At 35.5% G+C, this 15,947-nt stretch overlaps 1 long non-coding RNA gene across 1 annotated transcript in view; it reads right to left on the reverse strand.

The window, feature by feature from the left end:
* Positions 1-4,040: 4,040 nt before the first annotated feature.
* Positions 4,041-15,947, reverse strand: part of LOC144282976 (uncharacterized) — a 55,916-nt gene continuing 44,009 nt past the window's right edge. The window contains exon 4 of the long non-coding RNA XR_013351382.1: positions 4,041-4,195. This is a non-coding gene — a long non-coding RNA (uncharacterized LOC144282976). The remainder of the gene's footprint in view (positions 4,196-15,947) is intronic.

Consider the following 15,947-nt stretch of genomic DNA (forward strand, 5'->3'; position numbering starts at 1 on the left):
TCAAAAATTTGGAGCCAAAACATCCATAAACTTATTCAACGAGTGGCAGCAGGAGCATCCAGTCTCCGATATGAACTGTCTAGGATGAGTCTACTTGGCTAATATGCTTATTGATCATCAGCCTATTAGATCAGCTACTGTGGACTGAATTTCTGACATCTTCATGCTCAAGGAGATGTGTTATGTCCTCTGACTCACTGCACTTAAGATTAGCACAAGTAATACATGAATTTATACTGGAATCAATATAAAGAAAGCATTAAAAAGAAAAAGGCTAACTCCTTACAGATCTAAACCTCTGCCATTGTAGTTTCTCTTGAACATTCTACAGTGTCCGAGACTGAATGTCCATTTACTTTGCTCACTCTCTTTGCCTTTACCCTTAGGGAGGAGGCAAATAAGAAATGAGAGAGGAAAAGGCCAGAAACTGCTTATACCTCTTTTCTCAAAAATTCTTCCTATAATGAACATTAGTGAGTGTATCAGTGGTTACAGTTCATTAAATAAGAACAGATGCCACAAAAGGATTGCAAAACCCAGGGAAAAATGTGTCCCCATTGTGTACATAGCACTCCACCATCCCCAAAGGTTTATAGACAGTGCCACCTGTCTTGGTGACAGATCCACTGTGTCCACTGCAAGCTTTCCAGGTGAACAGAGTGAGGCCATATGAGGAACCATTTGTAACATAAAGACATCTGCCAACTCTCCCCCCAAGCTTTGGGGAGGACCAATGACATATGTATAGATCAATTCAAGTTCCTTAGAAGGAAGAACCTGTGAAATAAGTACATTAGTTTTCCTTAGAAGTTAGCAGGTAGCTAATGACCCTACCCTTAATATGTGGATATAGCTATTGACACATAGATTAGATGGATTGCTCACTAACATGAAGAATAAGTGACAAGGTTAGAAGAAAAATAATATGAAACACTATTGTCTCCTAATATCCTAGTAATCAATGCTCTGTTCACTGGAGGAAAGATTTATGTGGATGCTATCAAGACACAGAAAATTTGAGTTCCCTCTCTAAGTTTCACATACTAGAAAATAACTTTTATAAAATACAGTATATAAAGATCATCTGGTAAGTCAATAAAATATTTTTTAAAAAAGGGAACTTGACAAATTAGAAACCAGTGAAGAGTGCAATAACATCTCACTTTTAAAACATCTAAGAAAAAATAAAATAATATGCCAAAAATTGATAAAGAAAAATCACTCCAATGTTGGCTTGGCCTCAGACCACATTCTTTTGTGAACTTTATGACTATCGCATTTAAAGATAAAGTTATATTTTTCAAAATGGAAACTTGAGGAATTGTGAATGCAGTTGGCCCTCTGAGTTAAAAAGATATTCACGTCTTGAATTTTAATTCCAATTATACAGCTTGCAGGCTAATGCCGAATGGACTTGTTTTCCTCTCTGTTTAGAAAAGGGAGGAGGGAAGGGAAAACCACACATGGCATCGTTGGAAAGAAGCCAAGTGGCAGAGTGCTGGGGAGGGAATTGGCAGCCACACTATCTGAGATCAAACCAGCGACAACTTTCAATGCATTTCAAAAATAAGATGTAGCATAGTATGACAAGTATAAACTTTTTAACAAAAGCAATGAAAATTGTTTCGTTCCCTCCCTTTTTTTTTTTTTTTTTTTTTGCAATTATCATTTTAGCTTTCCAAGTGTTCCCATTTGATTTCACTACATTGCTATTTTGGTATAAATGTCAAGAAAATCTTAAAGACTATATTTTTCTAATCTTGAAAGATGCCTCAACGTTTTTTGGAGAAAACAAGGTTCTGACAAACAAAGGAAATTTGGAGATAACATTCTGCCTGATTAAAAATGGAAAATATCAGAAGGAATCATTGCTAAAGAAAAACAAACTAGCTATTAAAATTGTTAGCATTCTACAAGACCCATAATCTAGTCCATGATACCTGAACCTAATGGCCCCTTTTATGTGAAGTTCTTGGAGCATCTCCAAGGCAGTTATATTCCTTAATCTTCAAACTATTGCGGCAAGAGAGAAGTGCTGTCCATCAAAACCCCATTTTCCAGATAGTAAATTTTCAAGCACAAGAAATTTAAGTCTTATTTAATGATCCAGAAAAAAAGTAGGGTTAGGAGAGGCTTGCTGGGTCTAAAGTGTGTCATGTCAGTCCAGATTGATAGGTGTGGCTTTACCTCCTTACATCTTGCAATCTCACTGAGAAGGAGGAATTTACACTGCCCTCCCCAAGAGGGAATGGATTTAGGGGAAAGATATCCACATTCTCTCATTCATATTTTTACTGGAGAAGAAGAATGGTTCATTTTAGGGATGAGACTGAGAAAAAGCTCAGAAGCTCTCGAGGTGTAGCTCAAACTCCTCTTGATGCACTCTCCCCTCCCTCTAGCTTGCCTCTGCATACAAACACTCTGCTCTGCTCCACGTGATAAGTCTATTAGAGTAGGCTCTGCCGACAAAGGAAAGAAATCTGGACTGTAGAGTGGAGAGGTCGATTCCGCTGGGCAAAGAGCAGAAATCCTGATTTCAGTTGCACGTTTAAGTAGGATCGTCCAACCTAGCTTTATTAGTTATAAAGCTGTTGTTTCGATCATCCCCTTCAACTGGCTCAGAATATAGAAGGAGAAACATGAGGGGCACTTCAAAATCTCTATCGAGTGTCCTATGAAAGTTTAAGTCAATTAAAAAGATGCCTCATTCACAAGATTGAGCCTGGTGATAATGACGCCAGTAATGATCATGGTGATGCCGCATGTTCTGACACCTACCATGTGCCAAACATTATGACATCCATAACTGATTTACATATATTAGCCACCACATTGTCATATAAATATATGAGATAAAGCTATAATTAGTCTCACATGAAAAATTGAGGCGACCAAGGCTTAATAACCTTTCCAAGAGCAGAGAGTTTGCTCTTTTCACTTCCACTCTTTTTTTTTTTAAGACCTTATTTGAGAGAGAGAGAGAGAGAGAATATGGGGTGGGGTAAGAATAGAGGGAGAAGAAGAAGCACTCCTGCTGAGCAGGAAGCCTGACATGGGGCTTGATTCCAGGACGCTGAGATCATGACCTGGGGCAAAGACAGTCGCTTAACGGACTTAACCACCCAGGTGCCTTTTATCACCACTCTTATTGTCACTAACAGCTTCAGGCATTATCTGACCCTCATCTGAAGGTTATCAGTCATTTTGTAATGAATAGTGCTTATTTTTTAATCTGTTCACTTTGACTACTTGGCATGATGTGCTTATGTATCTATTATTGTTTTTATGGTAATTTTTTAAAAAGGTAAGAATAATATCCATAGGGACAGTACCTAACATTTATGCATCAAGAACTATATGAAGCACTTATATTGTCTGATGAAAGCTTCAAAACAATTGAATGAGGTGATGGTACTATTATTCCCATTTTACAGATAAGGTTTAGAAACTTGAAGTGACTTTGCCAAGGTTATTGAGTATTAGAGGCAGTATCGATGCATATGTGTCAGGTTCTGACATCTGATCTTAACTCTATGCCATATAGATGAAATTTGAGATCAATAAAAGATATCAAAACATCTTTAATTATTGGTCTGTCTGTAACACCCAAGAAAGTTAACTCATACAAAACTTTAAGAAAACACATCCTAATAGTAGGCTATCTAAATGTTTATTATTTATCTTTATACCACAAATCATAATTATGATGTGCTTTTTGCATACTTAAGCCATAAGCTCATCATAATTATCTAGCCTTAACATAATTTGGAAAAACTTGAAATGGAAAAGGATTAGGTTCACTTCACTACCATAATAGTTTTGATAATTCTGACTCTCATCAAAACACTCTTCTGCTTTTTCTAGGAAAAGAAAAATCTTATGTTTAATTATTTTCTATAATTTTCATATATCTCTTCTAGATAAACCATTCTGTTTTGAACTGTTCATTAGCAACATCTAAAAGTTCTACTTACTGTTAAATGGCAAGTTAGAATTAGCAAGAAGGAAGATCTGGAATGCACCCAGTCAACCTACCTTGAGACTAAATACAATATAGCCACCTCTCTGTGTTTTGCACTTAATTGGAGCTCAATCAACATGGACTACTTTGTTGATCTACTGAGTTGAAGCAGTGCACAGGATAGATGTGCACAGGCTATCCAAACAGCATATGATGAGGAGCAAAGTAGGGTACCTACAAACAGAGATTAGAAACAAAATGTTTTTAAAGAATCCCTGAAGCATAACTTCAAACATTGTCATGGCTGTAGACCACTGGGAAACCCTGGCAGCAGATGGCTCAAGCTAATGCCCAACTAAAATGAAATGAAAATACCAGCCAAACCTCCAAGAGGAGATGAGTTTGCAAATGTAGGACAGTCTGCATTTGTATATGATAGAGAAAGCTGTAACATATAGAATACTTTCAGCTCAAATATTTAAAAAAAAAAAGAAAGCAGTTTCCCTCAACATTTCCTTTCTCTCCCACTCTCTTTCTCTCTGTGTTCACTTCTTTATATAAATATCTTATTGCTCAAGTCATTAATAGTATCACAGTGAACACAAATACATAATCATTTTAATGACATTAGAAGAAAAAAGTTGAAAAGTGTATTATTCCAGAATTCTATGTTAGGTAAATAGGCTCATGGATCTTCTCAGCCTACTTACATTTGAAAAAAGAAAACGATAAATTAGATATTGATATAGATATAGATATAGATATAGATATAGATATAGATATAGATAGATATAGATATATCTGCTAAGTTTGCATATTTTCATATTAAACCATTTTGTTCACAGTTATTCACTGTCCATTATTCACAATAACTGATACCTAGAATGAAGCATATTCATGTTATCCTTATCATCACACTTCTTAATTTTTTCATGGGGTTCTCATCTATCTGGATTTCAAATCAAAATAATTTAATGTCATAAACATTGGCCATGAGGCCAATTAAGTAGGAGCTTGCAGCAGAATCTCTCTCATCTCATCTTCCAGTTTCTTTCCCATTTTTCCTGTCAATGCCTTTCTCATGATAGAAATTCTATCTCCAGTGAATTCATGTTCTCTCTGCTTACCTAAGTTTTTTTAACTGTTAAATACACCAGATGAGAAGATGTCCCCCAATATGGGTGGCACCATGACAAGAGAGGAGTCAGGAAAGCTGAATGCAGTAGGACAGAAGGTGAGATTCATGGAACAAGAGTAGGAGCAGCGTTTTAGAACCAGACAGAGAATGGTGTCTGGCTGCTGGTACAAACACACTACAGAAGTTGCAGTATGCTTGCTGGGCATCAGCAAGGACCACCCTGGAAAGGAACTGACAAAGTAACTGACAGCAATGTATGACTGAGTGATATAACAACTGCATGTTTTATTCCTGCAAAGATTATATAGAGTTCAAGAGGGATAAAATATTTAGGGTTGAAGTTGGGAGATTTATTCGATATTTTTCTGTTTTCCATGAGAAAGGATCTTATCTAAATATTCCTGACTTCTTGCTTGTCCCCTACTCCTCTCTATAGGGGTAGAATGTGACACTTGGCAGGCTGGGTTGTGCTAATCCATCACAAGCCCTAAACAAAAGGGATTTCACACACCTGCCCTATTATCCCTAGGTAAGTAGAAAGGCAATGTGTCCCCAGGTAATGGTGTCTATTCCTCAAGGCCTGGAATAAGAAGACAGGGAGTAGTATCAGATCCATCCAGCCCATATTGGGCTGCAATTATATCGGTAAGACCTACTCTGTTCTCTATCTCTCTAACTCACATCTATTTCTCAATTGGTTCTAAAGACAGAAAATAGAGATGTCACTTATGAGACCTGATAATAATTTTTAATCTCTAACTAGAATTTGAGTCATCTGTGATGGGAAGACAAGAAGTATTCTGATATTCTTCTAATCATATTCCCTAGGCTACAAATGACATTAAATGCCCATAAATCAACTCTGAATTTCATTTTACGGATCTTCCTTGACTTACGATAGGATTATGTCCCGATAAACCCATTTTAATTTGAAAATATCATAAGTCAAAAATGCATTTAATCCATCTAATCTACTGAACCTCGTAACTTAGCCTAGCCTACTTTAAGTATGCTAACACTTGTATTAGCCTACTGTTGGGCTAAAATCATCTAGCACGAGACCTATTTTAAATTAAGTGTTGAATATATCATGTAATTCATTGAATAGAATACTGATGGTGAAAAACAGAATGGCTATATGGGTACAAATGGTTGTAACTGTACTGGTTGTTGACCTTCATGATCTGTGGCTGACACGCACCTGCAGCTACCACTGCACAGCATTACAAGGAAGCATCATACTGCTTATCATTAGCCCAGAAAGAAATCAAAATTCCAAATTTGAAGTATGATTTCTACTGAATGTATATCACTTTCTCACCATCATAAGTCAAAAAAAAAATAAAAAGTCAAACCATTATAGTTAAGGATCCATCTCTATTTGCAAACCACCGGTTACCTCATTTATTTGTCTAAATTGTGATATTTTTGGTACAAATTAGAGATGCCTTTATGTTTTTCATGTTTAGAGTTTAACTCTGTGCCATCTTTTAGTATCCAAATCACCTCTAAGCCCCAGCTAAGGTCTCACGACTTTCTTTACTGAAATTCCCAGTTATTTGCCTATTTTACTTTCCCAGTTGACTTACAATGTATGCCGCACAAATTTTTCCTTTTCCTATTATGTTATCTAAATATCAGCTGTGGTTTTCTTCCCAGCTTAGATCCGGATAATATTCTACTTTCCATGACCCGTAGAAAGTGCAATGCCTTCCATAAAATCTCTGTCAATTTGTGGTTCAATCTCTGATCACTTCTGGTTCCCCTTCTTTGCCCCTGACTTCCTTTTGTGCTGGAGTTTTGTCCTCTACTATGTCTTTTACTCTCCTTTATCTCTGTCCCACTAGGGACTCAAACTTGAAACACTATTTTTTTGTTATGTTTCCATAAAAGCAGATCAAAGAAAATATTCATGTGCCTAGCATATGTATAAAAGTAATTACAGATGAAAAGCATTTACAAGGAAGAAATGCAAAATAATAATTAAAATTCAATATTAAATAGTGCTGTACTTAAAAGTTCACTTTGTCATCCTATGTTGCTTGACCATTTCCTCCTATTTTTCTTCTCCCATTTTTCTCTCTCTCTTTTTTTTTTTTCTGTCCTCTGCTCTGCCAGGAAATGAAAAAAAAATAAGACTAAAGGAAAGTAAAGATTCCTTACAGTCCCTTTGCTCAAACTCCAGTCAAGACTGCATACTCAACAATGCAGCAGAAGCTTTGAAAGTACCACCTGTGAGTCAGCTGGATAGAATTTAGGGTCTCACATAATGAAGGTTTCCTTTGCTCACATTTCTAATACTTTATTAGAAATTCATGGTAACAAATCTTCACTCTCCAACTTACTGAATGAGTCTTCTATTCAAGGCTAATGTTTGTATTTCACACCTTCACAATACCCAGCATTGTATAAGATGCCTGATGTTTTCTTTGCAAAATAAGAGAAATACTACCTGACTAAGGAGTTGCTCAACCCTACTTAAGAAGCCTTTCTGGGGATTCTTGGGTGGCTCAGTGGTTTAGGGCCTGCCTTCTGCCCAGGGCATGATCCTGGAGTCTCGGACTCCAGTCCTGCATTGGGCCCTCTGCATGGAGCCTGCTCCTCTACCTGTCTGTGTCTCTGCCTCTCTCTCTCTCTCTGTGTCTCTCATAAATAAATAAATAAATAAATAAATAAATAAATAAATAATCTTAACAACAACAACAAAAAAAAGAAGTAGAAGAAGAAGCCTTTCTACTTCAGCTTGGGAGTTGGTTCCTGATTTCCATGGTCCTTAGTTTGAAGCATAAGGTCTACACAGATCAACCTCTGTTCAATCTCTTAGAAGAAAGGGGCAAAATTGTTCTCTTGAAGTACTAAAAGGAAATGAAATATTCTGTGAAAAAAAAAATCTGCTTCATTTAATTGTTTTTTCAACTTTCTGCTATTTATTACCAAACAAAAACATGTCCATAACACAGAAAGACTAAAAAGAAGTGACAGATATTGCAGGCAAATTCTAAAAATCTCATAGGCAACCCCATAAAAAATTCCCTTAAATTAGGAACAGGTGAAATCATTTATGCCACTGGAAATTTTATATGCTTGGATAATCCTAGTACCTGAAAAACAAACTTCTAAGTATATTTTACTTCTAGACTATCTGCTTAATTTTTTAATTCACATGCAGTATAATTTTGAAATTTAGTTCACCAGGATGCCTGGGTGGCTCAGCGGTTGAGCGTCTGCCTTTGGCCCAGGGTATGATCCTGGAATCCCAGGATCCAGTCCCACATAGGGGTTCCTGCAGGGAGCCTCCTTATCCTTCTGCCTATGTCTCTGCCTCTCTCTCTCTCTGTGTCTCTCATGAATAAATAAATAAAATCTTTAAAAAAAACAAAGAAATTGGTTTAAAAAAATCTTAGTTCACCAAAACAATTTAAAATATTATTTGCTTTTTAAATTTCTCTGCAATCAGAGATCACTTATTCGTTAAATATATATCAAGGACATGGTATATACTAAAGACTTTACAAGGTGCTAAAATGCAAACATGAACAGTCTTTTGTGGAAAACTAATAATAATTATACTGTATTATGGAAAGTGTCCTTTTCTTTTTTTTTTGCTAGGTATTGTACCTTACCCTTCTGCTTCAATCCAAAAAAAGGGTAAGTTTTTGCAATAACTTAAATTAATACTGCCAACCAACTAATGTCAAAATTTAGAAAGGACTTCTTTATTTTATTTTAAAGCCTGTGTATCTGATTAAAGAAATCCGTCTACAAGTCATGGAACACCATAATATCCTAAGTGAAACAGATGACCTGAGGAGAGTAGAAAAATATTTTCTTATTTCTTTCTACATCTTTTCATGACCATGAAACCCAAGCCCTGAACTATCCATAAAACATGGCTTTTATTCTCTATATCTAATAAGAGCAGTTAGAAGACCTAGAAGACATACCTTTTGAAGTAGCTTCATATACAAGAAGAAAATTCCTGAGACTAATTTCTAATTTTGCAAAATGTAACTACTATATATGAGAGAGAAAATTAAGAGAAAGGAACTTTTTCAGTTGGAAAGGCAATAATATTAGAAGAAATTGGAAGAGGATGAAATAAAAAAACATTATAAGGAGGTTTAAAAATGTAATAAAAAACATAAACCAGAAAAAAAATAACAAGCAGAACTGGTGCTGAAGAAAAAAATAAATCCCTGAAAGGACTCATATTACAAACCATACCCTAACTACAAAGTGATATTCATATCTGATTAATAGTTTTTTTAAAGACTAAGCAGTTAGAAAAATTTTTGTATTCTTTGGTAAAGAGAAAATGAAAACAAAATTATAGGCTACCTAGAAATTAGTAAAAATAGAATGATTATATACTAAGCCTTAAGGTTATAGCCAAAGCTAGTGCTGTCTGCTTTATAATTAAAGAAAAAAGGAATAAAAATAATTGAACTGGGCATTCAATTCAATATGTTAAAAAAAGAAAAATGCAATAATTATATGAAAAGTAAAGGAAGATTATTCATTAAAGACTAGACATTAAAAAAAAAGACTAGACATTAACAAATTAACAAACATGTTTCTAGTGCTAATTATTTGAGCATGTAAGTAAAACAGCCTGATGCTGTTCATTATTGAGAAAGAGGGGAGGAAGGGAGAGAGTGAGGGAAAGAGGGAGAGTAGAAAGAAAGAGACTTTTTGGAATGAGAAAATTGGAAAAGGTATACCATTCATCATGAGATGTAAATGCTTGGGATAGTTGATAGAAAAATTGGGGGAGTAAAAATAACGTAAGAAGACTTATCATATGATATATTAAAACCTGAGTAAATAAATGGATTAGTAAATAGATTAAGTAAATAAACAGAATAAGCAAATGTATAAAATAATTCCTTATGCCAGTGAAGAGAGGTGAATTTTAAAAAATAAATGGTATTGAGAACATTGAAAAATGTAGTGGCACCTCACACCTGTCAGAATGGCTAAAACCAACAACACAAGAAATAACAGGTATTAGGGTGCCTGGGTGGCTCAGTGGGTTGAGCATCTGCTCAACCAATTCAGGTCATGATCCCAGAATCCTGGGATCCAACCCTTGGCAGAAATCGTGCTTCCTCCCTGCCTCTGTCACTCCCCCTGCTTGTGCTCTCTTGCTCTCTCTCTCTCTCTGTCAAATAAATAAGATCGAAAGAAGAAAGAGGAAAGAAAGAAAGAAAGAAAGAAAGAAAGAAAGAAAGAAAGAAAGAAAAGAAGGAAGGAAGGAAGGAAGGAAGGAAGGAAGGAAGGAAGGAAGAAAGAAAGAAAGAAAGAAAGAAAGAAAGAAAGAAAGAAAGAAGAAAGAAAGAAAGAAAGAAAGAAAGAAAGAAAGAAAGAAAGAAGAAAGAAAAGAAAGAAAGAAAGAAAGAAGAAAGAAAAGAAAGAAAGAAAGAAAGAAAGAAAGAAAGAAAGAAAGAAAGAAAGAAAGAAAGAAAGAAGGAAGGAAGGAAGAACAGGTGTTGGTAAGGATGTGGAGAAAAAGTAACACTTGTACACTGTTGGTAGGAATAACACTGGTGCAGCCACTCTGAAAAACAGTATGGATGTTCCTCAAAAAGTTAAATATAGAACTACCCTATAATCTAGCAATAGGTATTTACCAAAAGAATACAAAAATACTAATGCAAAGGGATACATGCACCCCAATGTTTATAGCAGTATTATCTACAATAGCCAAATTGAGGATAAAGCCCAAGTATCCAGCAAATGATGAATGGACAAGGGAGATATGGTATTTATATACAATGGAATAACATTCAGGCATAAAAAAGAATGAAATCCTGACATTTGCAATGATGTGGATAGAGCCAGAGAGTATTTAGCTAAGCAAAATAAGTCAGAGAAAGACTACGATATGATTTCACTTATATGTGGAATTTAACAATAAAAACAAATGAGCAAAGAGAAAAAGAAAAATAAATAAATCAAGAAACAGACTCATAATTATAAAGAACAAATTGATGGTTACCAGAGGGGAGGTGGGGGATGGATGGGTTAAATAAGTGATGGGGATTAAGGAGTGCATTTGTTGTGATGAGCACCAGGTGATGTATGGAACTGTTGAATCACCACATTGTACTCCTGGAACTAATATAACATTGTATGTTAACTAACTAGATTTACAATAAAAACTTAAAAAGCCAAAAAAATATATTGTGGTAGGTTCTCATATCACAGTTTTTCCAAAATGATTTCAAAATGGATTAAATATTTCAATAACAAAAAGAAATCATAAATGTATTAGAATGAGAAATTACTTTTAATTATTTATTTCAAAGGATAAAACATATAGAGTTTGATAGTTTACATAAAAATGAAAAATATGGTAAAGGTAAAGGAAAAAATATCACTAACAGAGTGAAACGGCAAAGACCAAACTTTGAAAGAAAACCCACAGCCTACACAGCAATAAATGTTCAGTATCTTCAATATAAATAGAAATACAAATCAGTACTCAAAGTCTGAATAATCCATTAGAAAAATGGGCTAAAGTTCATGAGCATGCTATTTACACAAGAAACACAAATGGCCAATGAACACATTTTTAAAAACTTAACCTAACTGAAGAAATTCCGATTGAAACATCAATAGGGACACCTGGGTGGCTCAGCGGTTGAGCATCTGCCTTTGGCCCAGGGCATGATCCTGGAGTCCTAGGATCGAGTCCCACGTAGGGCTTCCTGCATGGAGCCTACTTTTCTCTCTGCCTTTGTCTTTCCCTCTGTGTGTGTGTGTGTGTCACTCATGAATAAATAAATAGAATCTTTAAAAAAAAAAAAAAAAGAAACATCAATAAAGGAAGGTCTAGAACTATCTGATGAGTAAAAGTTATATGAATGATAATATTCATTGTTGGTAAGCAATTCTCATAAGGATGGTTAGATACACAGACAAGTAGTAACTTTTGGGAAGATAATTTATTCATTTGAGTAAGGACATTAAATAAGATTTTTCCTGATATCTGAAGAATTGAGATCGATGACACAAAATCAAGAGCAATAAATACCAAAAAGAGTTGGTGGGCCAGGTACTTTTTTAGTACTCATTAAGAAGTAAACAATTATCCTTCATACAAGCCCAACTTTCTTCCTGTTTGATAAACATAGGAGACCAGGAAGCAGAGGGTATCTTGAGTATTTAATCTAAGAAAGAGCTATGCATTGCTCATTCCCTGAAGCCAAATAATGAACCTCTGAGAGAATCAATTAAAGAAACTGGCGTCTCATTCATTAGTTCAGGATCTTGTCATGCAGCAGATTGAATGATCTGTACATAGGAATATTTGAGCAGAAGTGGAAACAGGAAGTTGAGAGAGAATGTAGAACAGAAGAGGGATAGAGTGGTGTAGTCTGTACTCCAGCCAGCTTTGTCTTAGAGAAAGTGGACGTTACAGAAAGCAACAAAATTTGAAATATCTTGTTTGCCTGAAGTCATGAAGATAGATAAGCAAAGGTAAACCAGAAATAAAAGGCTGTGTTGACAACAGAAGGTGGACCTGGGATGTGTTCTACGGAGCTATCAATGGAGCAGACATCACATGTCAAAGAACTGAGCACTGAAATTCCCCTTCTGGAATCATACAAACACCCCAAGAGAGCCTGCCTATCAACACCTGCCACAAGAGAAGCAACAGCCAGCATATCTAAGAGATGACCTAGCAGAAACCTATAAGTAGAAAATATTTTCTCTATTTTTTTCTTTTTATCATATCTCTCCATTCTACTAGCTGGGAATGAAAAGATGCATAAGAGGGAAAATAAATAGAGGTAGAGTAGATGTCTTAGGAGCAGACTTTGTTTCATCTGTACTCCAAGTTCCCCAAGCCTCGCTACCACTTGGAGGAGAGGAGATGCGCAATGAATTGGATATGCAATTGGGCTTGACTTTCTTATATATCTGCATGTAACAGGAGAGTTGAGGGGACTGTCCAAGATGTCCCTAAATAATGAAAAAAAGAAATCTGAGAGAGCATAGAACAAGGTAACTTGACCATATCAAGTTCAGACTGTTCAATAGACCAGTTGTATGGTCCACAGTTCCTAAAATAATACATTCCCCTTCACCCACAAATGGTACTTCTGGAATTTATCTGTGGTGACATAAAGATCATACTGTCAAATCAAGCTACATAAATCTTGGATTTGACCCAATATCAAACTTTACCAATGATCTAAATGATACAGGAGGAAATTTTCTCCTTGGAGGACTCTGAGACCCTCAGGTACAGCTTCCAATAAAAAATGACTTTCTTCTTCCACAACAGGACATTGTTTTGTTCCAGGTTAACAGATAAAGCAGTTGAGCAATGTATGCATGAACATCACTCACACAGAAGAAGCCATTTGGACTATTTTACATTAATTACAGCTTATGTGATCTTCCTCAGCTAGCCATCCCCCATAAATTTATAAGTTGCAGAATTATTCACAATAAACAGCTTCAACTGAATAGTTTTTTTCCTGCTAAAGATCTTTTCAAAGACAAGAAGTTGCCATTATCCTTCTGCTAGTAAATATCAAGAGTGGGTTTCTCAGGTCATTTGTATGTTTACCAGGAGGTCATTAGCATGTTTCCCAGGAGGTCATTAGCATGTTTGCCAGAAGATTTAATGCAGTAATTCTTTGTGTCTGGACATCTCCAGGAGAAAGTGGATTGGTACAGAACTGCTGCAAATTCTTTTCTTCCCAAGCCCCAGTCAAAAAATTGGGCAAGAGTACACATTTTAGGTACAAAGATGTTTAATTCAAATAATTTTAAACAACCTTAATATATAATAAATGAATACATTAAATATATTGCTCATATATTTATATTATGAAATCATCTATAGTTGTTATGAATGATAATAGGCACATATCTATGTTTTATCATGAAATTATGTTTATGAGAAATAGCTTAATGAACAGGCAGGTTATAGAACAATACGTACCATATGATACAACATGACATAAATTTCATAACACATACACATAAAAAAAAGATTGGAATGCTTCAGAAAATATATATATTGACAAGATCCATGAATATCACTTCTCCTGTCAAATAGATTTATTCTACCCTTGAGGGATTTTTTAGCAGTTTATCCCAATTCATGAAGACACATCACACCAAAAATAGTCTAATCCCTTTATATATACATTACAAAAGAAATTTTCTTAACTTTGTAACTTCCTGCAAAAAATCTGGAAATCATTATAACCCTCCTTGCTTGTGCATTAGAGCTCCTTTCTTTTCCACTCTTCCCCTTTTTATGTATTTATAATGACATGTCACAGGTATGCACACTCTTGTGTGTTTCTTCCACTAAGTCATGAAATTCCTTCAGGCAGGAGCTACCACTGTTTTCTTTCTATCCCTATTATAATACCTGGCATGCAGAACATATTATCAATAGAGTTCTTTTTCCAATCTGCACAGGTAGAAAAAAAAAAGAAAGGAATAAAGCACTGCAAAGCATTGTACTGTGTGTTATAGGAAATAAAAACAAAGATACCATGATTATTTGCATACTTAAGAATGTGGTTTGGAAAAATAAGATATAGCCACAACTTGTTTGCCAATTGTGGGTAGAGTTTCTATAGGAGCAGTAACTTTTACCAGATTCTACCTCCATCCCTTTCCTACTTTGTTCCACCCACTATAGGTAGGAACTATAAGGTAGGAAGATTGCATCCCTTAGGAATTTGTTCTCCAGATAACATCCAACAAACAGTAGTTTAAACCAATGTAGATTCATTATTCATATATTACTAGAAGTCTACACGTTAATCGTGGCTGTCACTGGTTCTTCTTTTCAACAAGAAACCAAAAGCTTCCTATTTTTCTGCTTTTCCATCATTAAAACATTGGTTTGGGGCCTCATAATTGCAAGATGACTGCCAGACTTCAGAGAGTACATATGCATTTTCAGGGAGGAGGAAGTGAAAGGACCAGAGGTATAGCAGCATGCCTGGTAAATATGTCATATTTTATCAGGAATTTAAAAGCATCCCAGGGAGCTCCACTTAGCTGACAGCCACTCATAATTCATTGGATAGAAATAGAGTCATAAAGCCTGACTAGATAGAATGAAGCTAGAAAGAGGAGTACTGTAGTGGCCAGAAAACAGGGCTGCCACATTTGTTAAGCTAGTTACTTATTACCTGGGACATTTCTTGGATGACAAATATTTGTGAGCAGTATTACCATGTTTAGAAGTCACAAACCCAATTAAGCTTTTTCTCTCTAATCTACTGACTCCCACGTTCATATGATAAGCAGACTTGGCCAAAACTAGCCTCCTCTATTGATGCCCAGCCATGCCTCTTGTTTCTACTCCTTTATTTGATGCAGTTATGTGGACAAACTTAAGACCCACCGCTTAACAGGTCCTACCAGATGCTCTATCCTCACCTTGTTCTTTCCGTATAGATGGTCAAAGAAAAGCAATTTTAAGAATTCCATTAAAGAGGCTGATGGATAGATATTAGGACAACTTACTTAAAATTGAACATAGTTCTTTTCCCAGGTTTTATCAACATTTTCTTTGGGGACAATACATACTAAGTCATTTATACAGAAAGTAGTGTTTCCATTTTCAATTTTATGATTTTGGGGAAACCCTGTAAGCATCCAGAGGTACTGGCATGTTTCAATTATCTTAACATATACTCTCCATAACCCTAGCTATGTCTCTCATATCTCAATTTCTAAAAGACCCATAACAGGTATGCAGCAATTGGATCCATGAGTGCATAGACATATTTGGATTTTCTCAACTAACAGACAGTAAAAATATAACCATTACAACATGATGTGTATTAAGTAGGTTGATGCTAT

The sequence above is a fragment of the Canis aureus genome, chromosome 14 (assembly GCF_053574225.1).
Source record: "Canis aureus isolate CA01 chromosome 14, VMU_Caureus_v.1.0, whole genome shotgun sequence".
Taxonomy (NCBI): Eukaryota; Metazoa; Chordata; class Mammalia; order Carnivora; family Canidae; genus Canis; species Canis aureus.